This window comes from Panthera onca, chromosome A3, assembly GCF_046562875.1.
Source record: "Panthera onca isolate mPanOnc1 chromosome A3, mPanOnc1 haplotype 2, whole genome shotgun sequence".
NCBI lineage: Eukaryota > Metazoa > Chordata > Mammalia > Carnivora > Felidae > Panthera > Panthera onca.
In genome coordinates this window covers 117,220,378-117,234,623 of record NC_138341.1, presented here as the reverse complement: position 1 = coordinate 117,234,623, position 14,246 = coordinate 117,220,378, and the positions used below count along the sequence as shown (strand labels likewise).

The 14,246-nt window shown below is 55.4% G+C and overlaps 1 protein-coding gene across 7 annotated transcripts in view; it reads right to left on the bottom strand.

The window, feature by feature from the left end:
* Nucleotides 1-9,687, bottom strand: part of DLGAP4 (DLG associated protein 4) — a 199,059-nt gene extending 189,372 nt beyond the window's left edge. For 2 of the 7 annotated variants that reach the window (XM_060617109.3, XM_060617107.3), the window contains exon 1: nt 9,480-9,684. The gene's annotated coding sequence lies outside the window, so the exon portion shown is untranslated. Of the gene's footprint in view, nt 1-9,479 lie in introns of all 7 variants that reach the window. The other 5 variants (XM_060617123.3, XM_060617138.3, XM_078444100.2 and 2 more) reach the window with 4 other exon arrangements.
* Nucleotides 9,688-14,246: the final 4,559 nt, after the last annotated feature.

Genomic DNA, 14,246 nt, shown 5'->3' with positions numbered 1-14,246 from the left:
CTGAGGCACCTGCCACATGACCTGGCCCCTGTGCAGGAAAGGAGCCTGAGGGGGCACCGGCTGTACTCTGGCCACCGGGCTCAAAAGTGCTCGGCTCACACTCATGAGCCATGCACCCACTATGCTCCAGGCCCCAGGCTGGGCACCGCTGGGAGCACCAAGAAGCATCAGCCTGGCCCCTGCCTGGAGGGGTAGGGGAGGCAGACATATAAGTGGACCTCATAGTGCTCAGGCCTCTGGAGTCCAGGCAGGAGTGGCTCACGTGAATGAGAGAGAAAGTCTCCTGAAAGGGCAAGGCCTAGGCTGAGTGGTAAATAACAAATAGGAGTTACCAAGCAAAGACTTTGGGGAAGGGTATTCTGGGCAGAGGGAACAGTAAATGTGAAGGCTGGGGGCCAGAAGACATGGAATGTTCTGTAAGTCCCAATTCACTCAGCTGAGCTGTAAGTGAGAGCATGCCGGAGGGGGCCGGAGGGGGCTGCAGGAGTGCACAGGGGCAGGTGACAGAGGCCACTCAGAGCTCTGGGCTACGATGAGGTGTGAGGGGCTGGGTGTGGCTTCCGGATCACTTTGCCTGCATGTAGATGGTCTATGGGCAGGAGACCGGGGAGGGGGATGGGAGAGTCATCTTGGCCAGAGGCCACGGAGGCCAGAGCCAAAAGACGCTTGAGAAGGGGACATGGGGCAGGGAAGGAGCCCAGCCTCTGCTCTGTGGCTGAACTCCCAGACCCGTCCCAAGGGCTTCAGGTGCAAGGCTGCCTCCCCGCCAGGAGAGAAATGGCCTTGTCATTTATCAAACCCAGCCTGGCAAATGGTTCCTGGAGGCCTCGGGGCTGCTGGCCATGGGTCCTCTCTGCCCACCACTGCCCACTGCCTGTGCCCCTGCCCCGTCCAGCATCAGCAGAGGATGGTGACACCAGGTCAGCAGAGGTCAGTTGGCTCTGGCCTCAGCCTCAGCAGGCAGGCAGATGGCCAACACTCCATGCCAGTGCCGGGAAGGCCTGGGGTGTGGCCAGCCAGGAGAGCACTGTGGGTCTGCCCTGCTCCGGAACCTTCTGTGGCTCCTCAGTTTCTTTCAGTGGGAAGCATCCATGCAAGGGGTGGTACTGAGGAGAGGAGTCCCCTCTCCACGCTAACCTGCTGTGGGACCTCAGTGAGAGTCAAGGGTTCTGCTAACTACAACCAGGGCAGTCCCTTCAGGAACCCCTCGGGGATCTGATTCACATCTGGCAAGTTTCCAGCCCCACTGGGGCAGGCTGCTTCACCTTTCCGGGCCTCAGTTTCCTCATGTGTCAACAGTGCACCCTGTATCCCACCAGGCCCTGATTCCACCTCACGTGAAGCCCCTTGCTCTCCAGGCTTTGGAACTTCATACTGCCCCTGCTGCCCACCACAGGGTTAACTCCTTCTCCTCCCAGGCATCAGGTCTGTCACCTCCTTGGGGCAGCCCTCCCTGACCCCACCAGACTAGGTTTCCTTATACTCCGTGGCAGCAGCACAGGTCACTGATGTGAGTTTATATTCGTCTGGGAAGTTATCATGACTGTTGGCCTCCCAAGAGGATCGCGGGCTCCCCAGGCCAGGGACCAGGAGTTCCACTGGCTGATATAGGCCCAACACCTGCTCTGGGCACAGAGCAGACACTTTGCATGTGTTTGCTGAATGAATACTTAGAAGAAAGGGAGGAAAGAAAGGGAGGTCAGAAAGGATGATAATATCTACCTCTTAGGGTTGAGAGCACCTGACAATACACAAAAGGCCTGGCTTGAGTGGGGGGTGACGTCACTCACACGCACGTGTACACACACATCTCTCACACACTCCCCACACACATATACACACATACCACATAAAACGTTCACACATACTCCACACACACACACATACCCGCCCCCCATGCATGCAGGGGAGTGAAGAAGGGGCCTGAGGGTGGCCTCACCTCCCTGTCCACACCCACATTCACCCAGAGCCCCCTGATAAACCAGATATAAGAGAGTCAGATCACGGGGTACCTGGGTGGTTCAGTCGGTTAAGCATCTGACTTTAGCTTAGGTCATGATCTCATAGTTCATGGGTTCAAGCCCCACATTGGTCTCTGTGCTGTCAGCCCAGAGCCTGGAGCCTGCTTTGGATTCTCTCTCTCCCTCTCTCTCTGCCCCTCCTCAGCTCACACTCTGTCTCTCTGTCAAAAATAAATAAACATTAAAAAAAAAAAACTAAAAAAAAAAAAAAAAAGAGAGAGTCAGATCTACAGATCGGCAGAGGCGGGCCTGGCCCAGTGGGGAGCCAAGACCTCTGCCCAGACCTCTGTCCCCACCCACGTTGTCCCTGGAAGGCCTCACACATGCCCAGTCCTCCAGGAATCTCTCACACCCCAAAGGTGGCAGGTTTCCCTGGAGAAGAAGTGCGAGATGCTGACACTTCCTTGCCTGTCATCACACCTTGGCTTCAAGGGTGGGTGCTGGAGGTCGATGAGGAAGCTCAGAAAATTCCCAGAAGTGGCAGCCAGGTAGGGGTCCAGAGATGGGCTGGGGCAGCTCCAACCCCCTACCCCACCCCACCCTTACCACACAGATGGAGACACTGAAACCTAGAGAAGGGAACAGGAGGCTCACAGTGACCCAGCCGGCTTCCTGCCTGGGGTCTGTCTTCTGGCCTGGATGCCTGGCTCACACGGACCTGGGTTTAAATCTTAGATCTAGCATTCACCTGCTGTACAGCCTCAGTTTCCTCGGATGTAAGATGGACATGATCAGAGCACCTTGCTCCCTCCACTGTGGGAGACACATATGGAAAACACATGTGGCAGAGGGCCCTGTCCCTCCAGGAGCTCCTCCTGAGTCACAGGGGACCCCTCAGAGCCATCAACACAAGCTGCCCAGTCAGCCTCAGAATCCCAAAGCCCAGCCTTCACAGTGCACACTGCCCAGAAAAGGCAGGAAACCACGCCAGGGTCACACAGCAAGGCCCCAACACACTGGGACTCGAACTGGGCCCTGTACAGCAGAGCCTCCCACCCTACAAGTGGATCTGGCAGAGCCGAGGAGGTGCCAGGGCTTGTCGGCAGCCAGGGGAGGGAGGGAGGCAGGCAGGCAGCTGGGGGTGGTGGGAAGAGCCTTTTCTCCCCTGTCTTTAGCAAACCCGGATCCCCGTCTCCAAGCTGCGCTCCAGAGCCCTTGATTGCTGCGTCACTGCGCGCAGTCAGCCCGCAGTGGGCGGAAGGAGAGGCTCCCTCCCTCTGGCTTGAGCTTAGGGGACAGGGATAGGTGGGAAGCCAGGCAGAGGGTCAGGGGTAAGGACAGGGAGGGCTCCCTGACACCTCCCAGAGGGAATCTCAGCTCCGTTCACCCCTGGAGTCACAGAGGGCTGAGCTAGGCAAGCCTTGGAGACCTAACCCCCGGAACTTCAACAAACAGATGGAGATCATGAGGCCCAGAGAGGTGCTGGGATTCCGTAGGGGAGTCCCAGCAGCAAACCAGGTCCCCAGTCATTCCAAACCCCCATCTCCTGGGAGCTGCAAAGCAAAAGCCTCCTGGACCCACCCCTGTCACCGCAGGCTCATCTGTCACAGTAGAGAGAAAAATATGTGAACCCAGAGGCCTAGTTTTCACTCCTCAGCCCGATATCTGGGGGCACGAGACCCCCTCCTGCACAATCACAAATACTTCATCAGGGTCTGGTTCTCAGCCCCTGTCATGGGGCCCAGCACAGTGCGAAGGTACACAGCAGGTACTCAATAAGTGGTCTTGTACTCCATTTATATGCCAGAATGCCTGCCCCATTTCTCCATTATCAAAGACAGAACCTGCCCACATCATATGCTTTCTAAAGATGACCCCCTCATGTACCAAATGTGGCTAGAGCCATTTTTGAAGCAAACTCCGGGGGATGGGTCACCTGTACAGGCCTTCTTAGGCCGAAGGAAGGAATGCAAATGCCACGTTTGTTCTGCTGCCTTCTCACAAGCCTCTGTACCCCTGTGCTAGGCCCTGGAGGCTGCTGTATGTGAGGGATCTGCCCCTTCATCGAGTGATCCCAGGAATCCAGCGTCTCGTGCCACATCTATGGTCCCTCCTCCACACCCGTGTCACCACCCAATGCCCCTGGAGCCCTATAGATGGGCCACCTCCCAGAACTGTGAGTTAGTGAAGAGCAAAGTCACGGGGAGGGGCCATTTTTCTCTTGCTAACAGCCATGCGACCCACCAGGCCTCTGGTGGGGCCAGGAAGGGACCACTGACATCTAGGGGCGCTCCTGAGCTGCTGTGGGCTCAGGCCAAGTCCTACCTCTAGCGAGTGGCCAGGTTCCCACAAGCCAGGGTCTGGGTCTGCCACATTCAATTCCCACCGCCCAACGTGCACCTCTATACACACACAACCCCTCACCCATCACTGCTGGCGAACACATCTCCAGAATGTGGGCGAAGACTAGATTCTACACTCTAACCGGTTTGGATTCAAATCCTGGCACTCTCCACTTTGCCAGCTCTGAGGCCTTGGGCAGCTACAGCTCTCTGCGCCTGTCTCCTCATCTGTAAAATGGGGATAATAATAGGGGTCATGGGACTAAAGGAGAGGCTGAATTTAAGGGGCTTTCAGCTGGTGCTCATTAAACAGAGGGCCCAGCACTGCACTTGGCTCCCGGGAGTTGGTCACTGGTAGTTGGCTCAGTGAGTGGGTGTTAGCCACTGACACCACTGCCATTATCATTATCATCACCAACAGCAGCAGGGATCCCCAGCCTGGTTTTGCAACCAGCCCTGGTGAAGGGTGTAGCAAAATTCTCCAAACAAAATTTGCTTCCATTCATTTTGGGTTTTTGAAAAGGCCACGTCAGACAGCTTGGCGGGGAGGAGGCGGCGTTGCGAAACCCAGCACAGAGGGATCCAGAGCCCCACTCCTCGGCTCAGGAAATGATGTGCCATCAGCTAGCAATAGGCTCCTGTGCGCGGGCACCCCAAGGGCTCCTGGGCTGTGGGTTCACCTCCTGCCACCCTCTGGGTGACCCTGGGAAGCTACTCAAACTCTCTGAGCCTCAGTTTCCTCATCTGTTAAATGGAGACATGCCTACCTCTGGGGGTAGGGGGCGGGGTGGAAAATGTGGAGATTAAATATCTTCTGCAAACTGTTGTACCTGGCCTGAAGGCCTCTGTCCTGGCCAGGGGCATCCACCAGCAGACTGTGGACAGGGTGTAAGAACAGAACACACACTTCCCCCCACCATGGGCCATGACAAAAGTCTGGTCACATAAGTCTTAGTGGGCCCCCCACAGGAGTCTGATGAAGTCAAGGGTGGGCTTGTCTTTGGTCCAACACACAGGAGGCCTCTCATCAGTGACAGCCTTTTCCAAAAAGGGTGCAGTGAGAGTGTGCATAATGGGGTGCCTTTCCCACCAGAGCCAGCCCCCGCACTCCCTTAACTGACAGGTCATCTGTCAGAAGAAGCTGCTGAGCCTCATCAGCTCCCCATTGACCCCCACCCCAAGCGCTAATACACACTGGCCTCCAAAGCCACTAGAGCAAACCCAGCCCCATCCCAGCTCTCCACATGCTCAAAGAAGAGGCAGGGGCCTTGAGAATTCCCCTCCTGGGCTGTCAGGATCACAGACTCCACACTGAGACGGTGGAAATTCTCTGAGATCACAAGGTCCAAGCTTGCACTTTATCAAGGGAACCCAGAGAGGGGACACGCTGCATTCAAGGCACACAGCAAGGCAGCAACAGGGCTCCGGGCACAGACGGGACACTCCCCATGCCGGCACGCTGCCCCCCTCCATGACAAGCCTCCTGTGGGCTGCCCCCTTCCCCAGGCCTGCCCAGCACGTGGCTGCCTCCCAGCTCTCATCAATGTAGTTCTCTCAGCCAGCAGTGCCCTTCCGGCCGTTCTCCATCTACCCAAATCCTCTAATCCTCCCAAATCCACCCCAGATCTAGTACATGTCCTCCAGGAAGCACTTCCCACAGGCCCAAACTCTTCCCAGCACCGGACAGCACCAGCCCCCACCTCCAGGAAGGGCCTGGCAGGGTGACTACAGTTCACAGAGCAGAGCCCTGTGGGTTTGACTCTGTCCCCATCCCTAGGGGACACTGAGCAGGCCTCAGGAAGCCCTGGTGGCCCGAAGACAGAATGGAGCATTAGGAAATGGCAGACAAGCTAGTGGACAAGTTAGTGACCTACTGAATGAAAGTAAGGAAGTGATGATGTGTGTAATGAATTGGCAGACGTAAATGTCAGACCATATACCCCTGAAGACACAGGCTCCTGCCCAAGCATGGCTCCTCACTCTCTCATAGAGTCTTTGAGGTCCTACAGACACACTGGGATTGTACAGGCTATGGGCCTCTAACCCCACAGAGCCTGACCAAATGCTTTTGAGTTTGCAGGCCCAGCTGGAGACCAGGAGCCCATATGGACAGTTGTATTGGCAACCAGACCTGGTCAAGGCTCCCACCATGTTCTGCCACCCAGCCCTTGACTTAGAATGGCCCAAATGATACTTGTCCATTCATTCAGCCAAAGAAATGGACCGAGGGTCCAGAATGAACCAAGACCTGTTCTCAGCACCAGTGGGATGGCATAAAGAGGCAGGCATGACCCTGCTCTGCTCCACACAACTACATCAAGAGGCATCCAGTAATAAGGAACAGTGGCTGGTAGTGAAGGCAGAGGCCCGTGGGGGCTGGGAAGTGGTGACAGGGATACAATCTGGCCTGGGTGTCAGGGAAGGCTTTCTTCTGCAAGTGATACACCTAAGTTGAGTCTGGATGAGAAGTAGTAATTAAGTAGGCAAATGGGAAGGGGGCAGTGTTCAGGTAGAGGAACCAGCGTGTGCAAAGACCCTGAGGCTGGAGGCAATGAGGCCTGTTCCAGGAACTGAAAGCAGGCCAGGGGGACCCAAGCCAAAGAGGGAAGGGAGGAGCTATAAGATGTGGCTAGAAAGGTAGCTAGTCTGGGGAGGAGGCTAGGCTTCATTCTAGGAGTAGTGGGCATATATTGAGTACCCATGGTGTGCTTTAAAAAAAAAAAATCTGCATTCAAGATTTTATTCACATTATAGAATGTATAAGTGGAAGTGTTTAAATGCACTATAGTCAGATAATGCTATTTTTAATGCTTTTCTGAATGAGTGAATCTACCAATTAATCACAGATATATGGGAGCATAGAGACCACCTGCTCCTGTCCCACAGAGTGCCCAGTAACAATTCCTCAGAGCCTCCCCATCATGTAGAAACACTGGCATTTATGAAGCTAGTGGCCCCATAAACTGCACAAGAATTAACGAGATGCCAGTGGGTGCCCCTGGTACGTCCAATTCGTCACCAAGTCTTACAAAAGCTCTAAAGTACACAATCTATCCTTAGCTCCGAGTGCTGTTCAGCCTCCTTTCAAAAAACACCAATTCAGCTGCCAGGCAGCCTTACACCCAGGGCACAGCCCTCGAACCTGCAGCTCTGTTTCAAGGCGGAAACCAGCCGGATGCTGCCCTGGGTCCCACATAACCCAGCCATCAGGCCTGCTCTGCCCCACACTTTCTCTCTAGTCTGGGCCTTGCCCTCTGCCCCCAGAGCCTGGCACAGACTGTCTCTCCTCTGCCCCCAGACAAAACAGGGGCTCTTTGAGGGTGGGGACCACATCAGATCATTACATGTCTCTAGCATCCAGCACAGGCCCAGTCCAGTCTCTGATGGATGAATGAAGGAAGGGTGCCATGGACATCACACAGAGGCACACTCACAGAAGTTGAGCTGCTGTTATCTGGGCTCCAGGAGGACTCAGGAGTCCTGGCGCACCCCTGCCACAGCACAGGCACACGCACACACGCCTGCCCCACGTGTACAGCCAGTGTCTCCAAGAGCTGCTGGGAACACACTCTGCATCTGCTGCTGACTGGCCTCCAACAGCCAGCTCCAGGGCCTGGCGGTGGCTCCCAGCACTCCAGCCACCAATTGGTCACCCAGCTCTGCAGCCCCACCCAGCCCTGCTGCCCATGGGAGTCTGGCTTAGGCCCCTCAGGCCACCCTGGGACCAGACAGCCCACAGTTCGCTCTGTGGGACGGAAACTGGGCTCCTCCAACAGCCACTCTCGGAGATGATCCTGTACAACCTCCAACCTCCACCACCTTGAGCCTTCAGGAAAACACAGCCCCCTCCCACAAGTGAAGGCACAAGAGCAGAGACAGCCAGAACCAGGACCCTGGGGAGCTAGGCTGAGACTGAAGGTGCACCAGGGGTAGAGGCAGGCCGGTGCAGCCTCCTGGGGCTGGGGACTGCAGCCTGCCCCCCCACCCTGTCATTTCCACTTCTAGGCAGGTGGGGGTGCAGGAACCCTCCCCCCCACAATTAGCACTGCCCCCCAAGCTTGAGGCTTACATCCTCAGGGCACCTCATCCACCCCCTCACCCACCTCCCCACAACTGGCCTTCGCCAATCCATAGCCCCTTTCCTCATTTCATTCTCTCCCACAACATCAACAGTCCCTGGCTGCCCGCCCCTCTGCAACACCGGCAGCTCTGAGGAAGAAGGGGAGAAGGGAGAGGGATGAGAACACCAAGGAATGGAACGATGGAGGGGGGTTGGAGCCGGTAGGTTCGGCCGAAAGAGGCCAGGGGCAGTCATCACATGTCCAGGTAGCACATGTCCCCTCCCAGCAGGCCCCGCACATCTGGACCCAGCTGGCCTCTCCGGCCAGTGGGTCCACCTGCCACGGGCTCTGAACGCGAACCCCTTTCACCGCGGGGCGCCGCACGTGGGGGCCTCCCGTGGCCATGTGAGCGCCCCCCCAGCCCAGGTGCCCAGGTCAGCCCAGCCCCTCCCGGGTACGCAAACAGGGAGGGGGCGCCATGCAGCGCTGGGAGGTGGGGTTGCCCCCGCCCCCTCCCCAGATGCCGGGTCCGGGAAAAGAGCTCCGGAATGGGGGTGCTGGCTGGGCAGGCTCCCGGGGCTACTGAGTCGGGATGGAGGCAGCTGGGCTGAATGAAGAAATGCCCCGGCCGGCTGGCAGAGCCCTCCCTCTCCTTAGCTCCCAAGGTTGGTGGGGAGGGGAGGGGTCTCCCTGACCCCGTGGCCGCCCTGCGGATTGAGGGTCGGGCCCGAGGAGGGGCTTCCCAGCTTTGGCAGCCTCTTGACATCGGAGAGTCCGCGGGAAAAAGAGGTGGAATGGGGGTCCAGCCCCGGCTAGGGGGTTCCGGGCCCCAGGCACGCCACCCCCACCCCCGCCCGCTTTGGGGGTCCAAGAAAACCTAGACTGGAGGATCCCACCCAGAGAAGGGGGCTTGCCAGCCGCAGAACCGCCCCCTCGGATTGGGGGCTCAGAAGACGGAACTGGCAGGGGGAGGGGGCTTTCCTGCGCCAGCGCCGCCCGTCGGTTTAGGGAGGTCTGTCCGGGAGGAGACTCGGATCGGGGGTCTCGCCGAGGGACGGGGCGCACCGGCCCCGGAAAGGGGGTCTGGCCACTGCGCGCCACCCCCGCGCCCTCACCTGCGCCGGGCGCCTCGGCCGCCTCCGGCCCGCTCGGCCGCTGCGCTGCGCCGCCGCCGTTCGGGTCCGCTGGCAGGTCCGCCGCCTAGGCCCCGGCCCGGGCCCCGGCCCGCGGGCGCCCCATGCCTCTCCTCTGGCCGGCGCGGCGCCCCAGATGCGGCTGCGGGAGGAGGAGCCGCGCGGCCCCGGCTCCCCGAGAGCGGCGGGGAGGGGGCGGGGGGCGGGGAGATGCGCGCGGGGGAGGGGGCCGCGCGGCTGCGCCCAAAACCAGGCGCGGATCCGGCCACCGGCCCGGGGCTGGGGGGGGTGGGGTGGGGGGGGCGCGCCGAAGCCAGCGCCCACCCCCACCCACGCCCCCGCAACCCGGGGTGGGAGGGGGAGGGTCTCCGCGGCCAGCGACGCTCTGTCGCGAGCCGGAAGGGCGCTTGGAGATCCGCGGTCGGCCGCCCAGAGAGTGCAGGCTACTGGCACAAGGTCACACAGCGTGGGCTGCGGTAGCGCGGGAACCTGGAACCCCAGGCTACAGAGCTGGGCAGTAGGAACCTATGTGGACCCGGCGTCGGCCGGGTGGAGGAGGGAAACTGAAGCTCACGGTGGACGAGACTGGCCAGGTCCACACCGTGCAAGTCCGGAGGCTCCTGGGATTTGAACTTAGGGCTACTGAGCCTGGGAACACGTGCCCCGTCCTGGTGACCCATTTCCTGCAGGTGCCTTCTCGCCTGTGGCAGCACAGGATTAAAACAATCCCTGGATGGACCTGGACTGTGTACTCATACTACTTCTGGGGCTCTGTGATCGTAGATAAGAGACCGCCCCTTTTGAGCCCCAGGTTCGCCACCTGTAAAATGGGGACAACATTAGTGTAGTATCTACAACTTGGGTTGAGGATCCAAAGAGATGATAGGTCTAAGCTCCTTGACGGTGCCCGACATTCAGTAGGTATCAAATGAATGTGCTCACCCTCCCTGGTTCTCACATCTCCCAAGAATACTAGTTGAATGCAAATAGAGTCAGAACAGTGATTGTTAAAGGGTGGTGTTCAAAATCCCACGAAGCCCATTTTTCTAGCCTCGTTCCCCATTTGCCCACCCTGCCCACATCCCCATCCCAGAAACACCTGCCTCTCCCTGTGCCAGCACTGCCTTCCCACCATCTCCACCTACAAACTCCTATTCACCCATCAAAGCCTAGAGTAATCAGTTGTATACCCCAGCTACTCACCCTCCCTGCCTGTCCATCCATGACTCCCTTCACCATTCCCAGTGTCTGGTGTAGGTCTCTGTTTTTTGGTCTCTGTTTTTGTGGACCTTGACAACTGTGGTTAGAGATGTCACTCAGAGGAGATGACACCATGAGGACCAATGTTGCCTAAGAGGGCTCCCTGGAGGAGGTGTGGCTCCACAGGGTCTGGAAGGAAATGTGGGTTTAGAGTTCTAGGGGGAGGAGAGAAAGCATGTAGCCAGCAAGAAGGTGACTGTATGTTTGGGCAGGGTGTCAGTGGGGAGGAGAACTGGCTGGGGCGGGGGGGGGGGGGGGGGGGGGGGGGGCGGGGGGGAGGGGTTAGGAAGACCTTATTGTCTGAGCTGGGAGCCATTCAGAGCCCGGAGCCAGACAGCAACCTGGCGATACGTGATCAGGTCAAAGATGAGCAGGCTTTGCGTTGGAGGACACCTCACACAGGGGTCCCAGGAGACTTGTACAAGGATATTCAAGCAGCATCATTTGTAATAGTGGAAAGCTGGACACTAACTGTCCATCATCAGGAGACTGGATAAACAGCGACAGATTCAAACAATGGAAAATTCTCCACACCACGATCTTCAAAATAGGTGAATGCAAGCCACACATGTCTATGAGGATAAATCTCAGAAACACACTTGTTGATTCAGTCTGTGGAAAGTCAGAATTGTACCCTTATTATTTGTGTATCTTTGTTGAACTTTATACTTCAATACAATTTTTTTAAATAAAAAAATATATATTGTTGGATGAAAAAAACAAGTTGCAGGTGGATAAACAGTTTTTGTCAGATATATAAAGTTTGAAAGCATGCAACACAACACTGTGTATTGTTTAGGGACACATACATATGTCATACATACAAACTACATACAGGAGTGATAAATAGCAAATTAAAAAGGGTAGTGACCCTGAGAGAGAGGGAGAAGGGAATGTAACAGGGGCTTCAAATACACTTGAAATGGTTTATTTCTTAAGTTGGGTGGTGGGTACCCAGGCGTTTGTTATACTGTTCTCTAGACTTTTTTTGTGATCATGAAACATCCATAATGTATTAATACTTTTTTTTTTTTTTAAAGAAAGTCAGGTGGTGACTGGGAAAGTAATTGGGAGACATTGCTGATTCTTGAGTGGGGTCAGTGGACCAGAAATGGCAAGACTAGAGAAGGAAGGTGGAGGGAGTCTTGTGTAACAGTCTAGGAGAGAGGTATAAAGGTCTGAACAGGGACAGGAACAGAATTATAGGGAGGCAGGGAAGGATGGGAGAGATTTAGAGGAGTAAACAACTGATGTGCTTAGGCTACGGTCATAAACTTTAAAGTCCGCAGGGCCCGGGCAGGTCACTGAAGCAGGGTATGAGGATGAAGTCCTAGGGACTGGTAGGTAGGGGCAGCCCCAGTGCCAGCTGATTGTTGCCATGTGGGAAAGGAGGCTCAGTGGGCCACATCTCCCCCCCCCGCTCTTTTTTTAAGAAATCAGCAATTCATATTTTTTAATGCAAAATCTCCTAAATTTAAATTATGGCAACTAAATTGAAAAAAGAATTAATTCTGTAGGAACCAAGTCATACTGGTTTGCAGTCTCTTCAATAAGGAAATGAAATGAAGGGGCCGTGGCACCATGTTTTCCTGCCTGTGAGGCTGAAGCAGCTCACAGCCCAAGCAGCAGTCAGGGAGGGCTTCCTGGAAGAAATGACACTGAACAGGGAACGCAGAAGGTATTTCAGGCTGAGAGAACAGCAAATATAAAAGCAGGGGCTGAGTTGAGTGAGTCTAAAAGAAAAACAAAAGCAAAAAAACACCACCACGATGTCTCACAGAAGGGGAATGCGTGGCCAGTAAATACACAGGGAGGTGCCTGACCTCATTAGTCATCAGGGAAATGTAAATCAAGACTATGATGAGATGCCACTTCACACCCATTCAACTGGCAGAAACAAAGAAAGTCTGACAATACTAAGTGTCAGTGAAGATGTAGATGGGTCCGGCTCTTCTGTCTGCTGAGGGGAGGGCGTGCCAATATACCACTGTCACCCGGTGAATCCATTCCTGGATACGTCTGCCCAGAGACACCCATGCACATGTATGCGGAGCCAGGGCTTCTCAAACTTTAATGTCCGTGAAAATCACCCAGGGATCTTGCAAAAAGGCAGATTCTGATCCAGCGAATCTAGGGCAGGGCCAAAGATTCTGCATTTCTAACATGTTTCCAGGTGATGCTAAGGCTGTTGATCCTCAGACCACATTTTGTGGAGCATCAGGAAAAATGCACAAGAATATCCATAGCAGCGTTGTTTGTAATAGCAGAAATCCTGACAACAATCCAATTATCAATGGGCAAGAGAATGAATAGATAAATGAATTGTGGTACAGTCACACACGGCCCTCAAAACGAGTGAGTCACAACTACACTTTTTAACAACAACATAGGTGAATTCTCATCAATACAACATTTCGCTTTTTAAAAAGGCTAGATGCTGTTCTTATTTTAAAGTAAAGTTGATAAGTTAAAAAATACATTGTGTAAGCATTTGTACATGTAATAAAATGGGAACAAAGAAACTGGGAAAATATATCCTCAGAATTCAGAATATTAGTGTCCTCAGGCAGAGAGCCGGGGCTTCGGGAAGGACCCTGGAAGAGGATGGAATGACTCAAACCAAATAGAGTCCATTTGGCAGCAGGTAACCTCCAGCCCTGGGTAATGACCAGCTCTGGTAATGACTAGATCCAGACAGCGACCACAGCTAGCTAATGATAAGACTCGGCTTGTGACCAAAGCAGATAATGTCCAGATCCATCACGACCAGATCTGGGGAGGCCTGGCCCTAGCGCCATTCTCCAAGGCAGTGGGGCATCTGGACAGCCCCTTGGGGGAAAGGGAGAGGGATGAGCCTCCCAGGGCCCCCGAAGCCAGGGAGGGTTGGCTTCCTCCTCACCCCACCCTACATCCCAAACCTTCTCCTAAACAGCCTTGGGGTCTGATGCCTCCTCCCCATTGCTCCATCTCAGCCGGCTCAGCCTCCACATCTCCTGACTCCACTGCTACTCCAGCCTCTTTCCATGGCTCCTGCTCCAGTCTACCCCCTCCCAAACCACCCTCCACCCCAGCCCTGTCTGTTTAGAAAGACAGATCTTTCTAGAACATGGATCTGGTGTCACCCCTGTGCTCAGAACCCTGCATGGGCTCCCTAACACTCGGGAAGGAAGTTTGAACCCCTCAGCCTGGTCTTTAAAACCCTTCACCGTTTGGTCTTTGCACCATTTCCTAATTCAATTCTGGTCAGACCCCAGGGCTCAGGTCCAGGCTCTGCAGTCTCTCTGGAGGACAAGCTGTGTGCAGGCCCTACTACCTGGGATGCCTCTTCCCCCACTGCTCACCTCTCTAAATCCAGCTCGATGTCTCTCACTCTGGGGAAACCTTCCCTGACTTCTGCACCCTACTCTCCGTTCCCAGTTTGTCACTTCCAAATACTTAATTTGTTTCCCTTTAGTATTACCAAGCATTTATTTGTTTATTTTTTCCGTC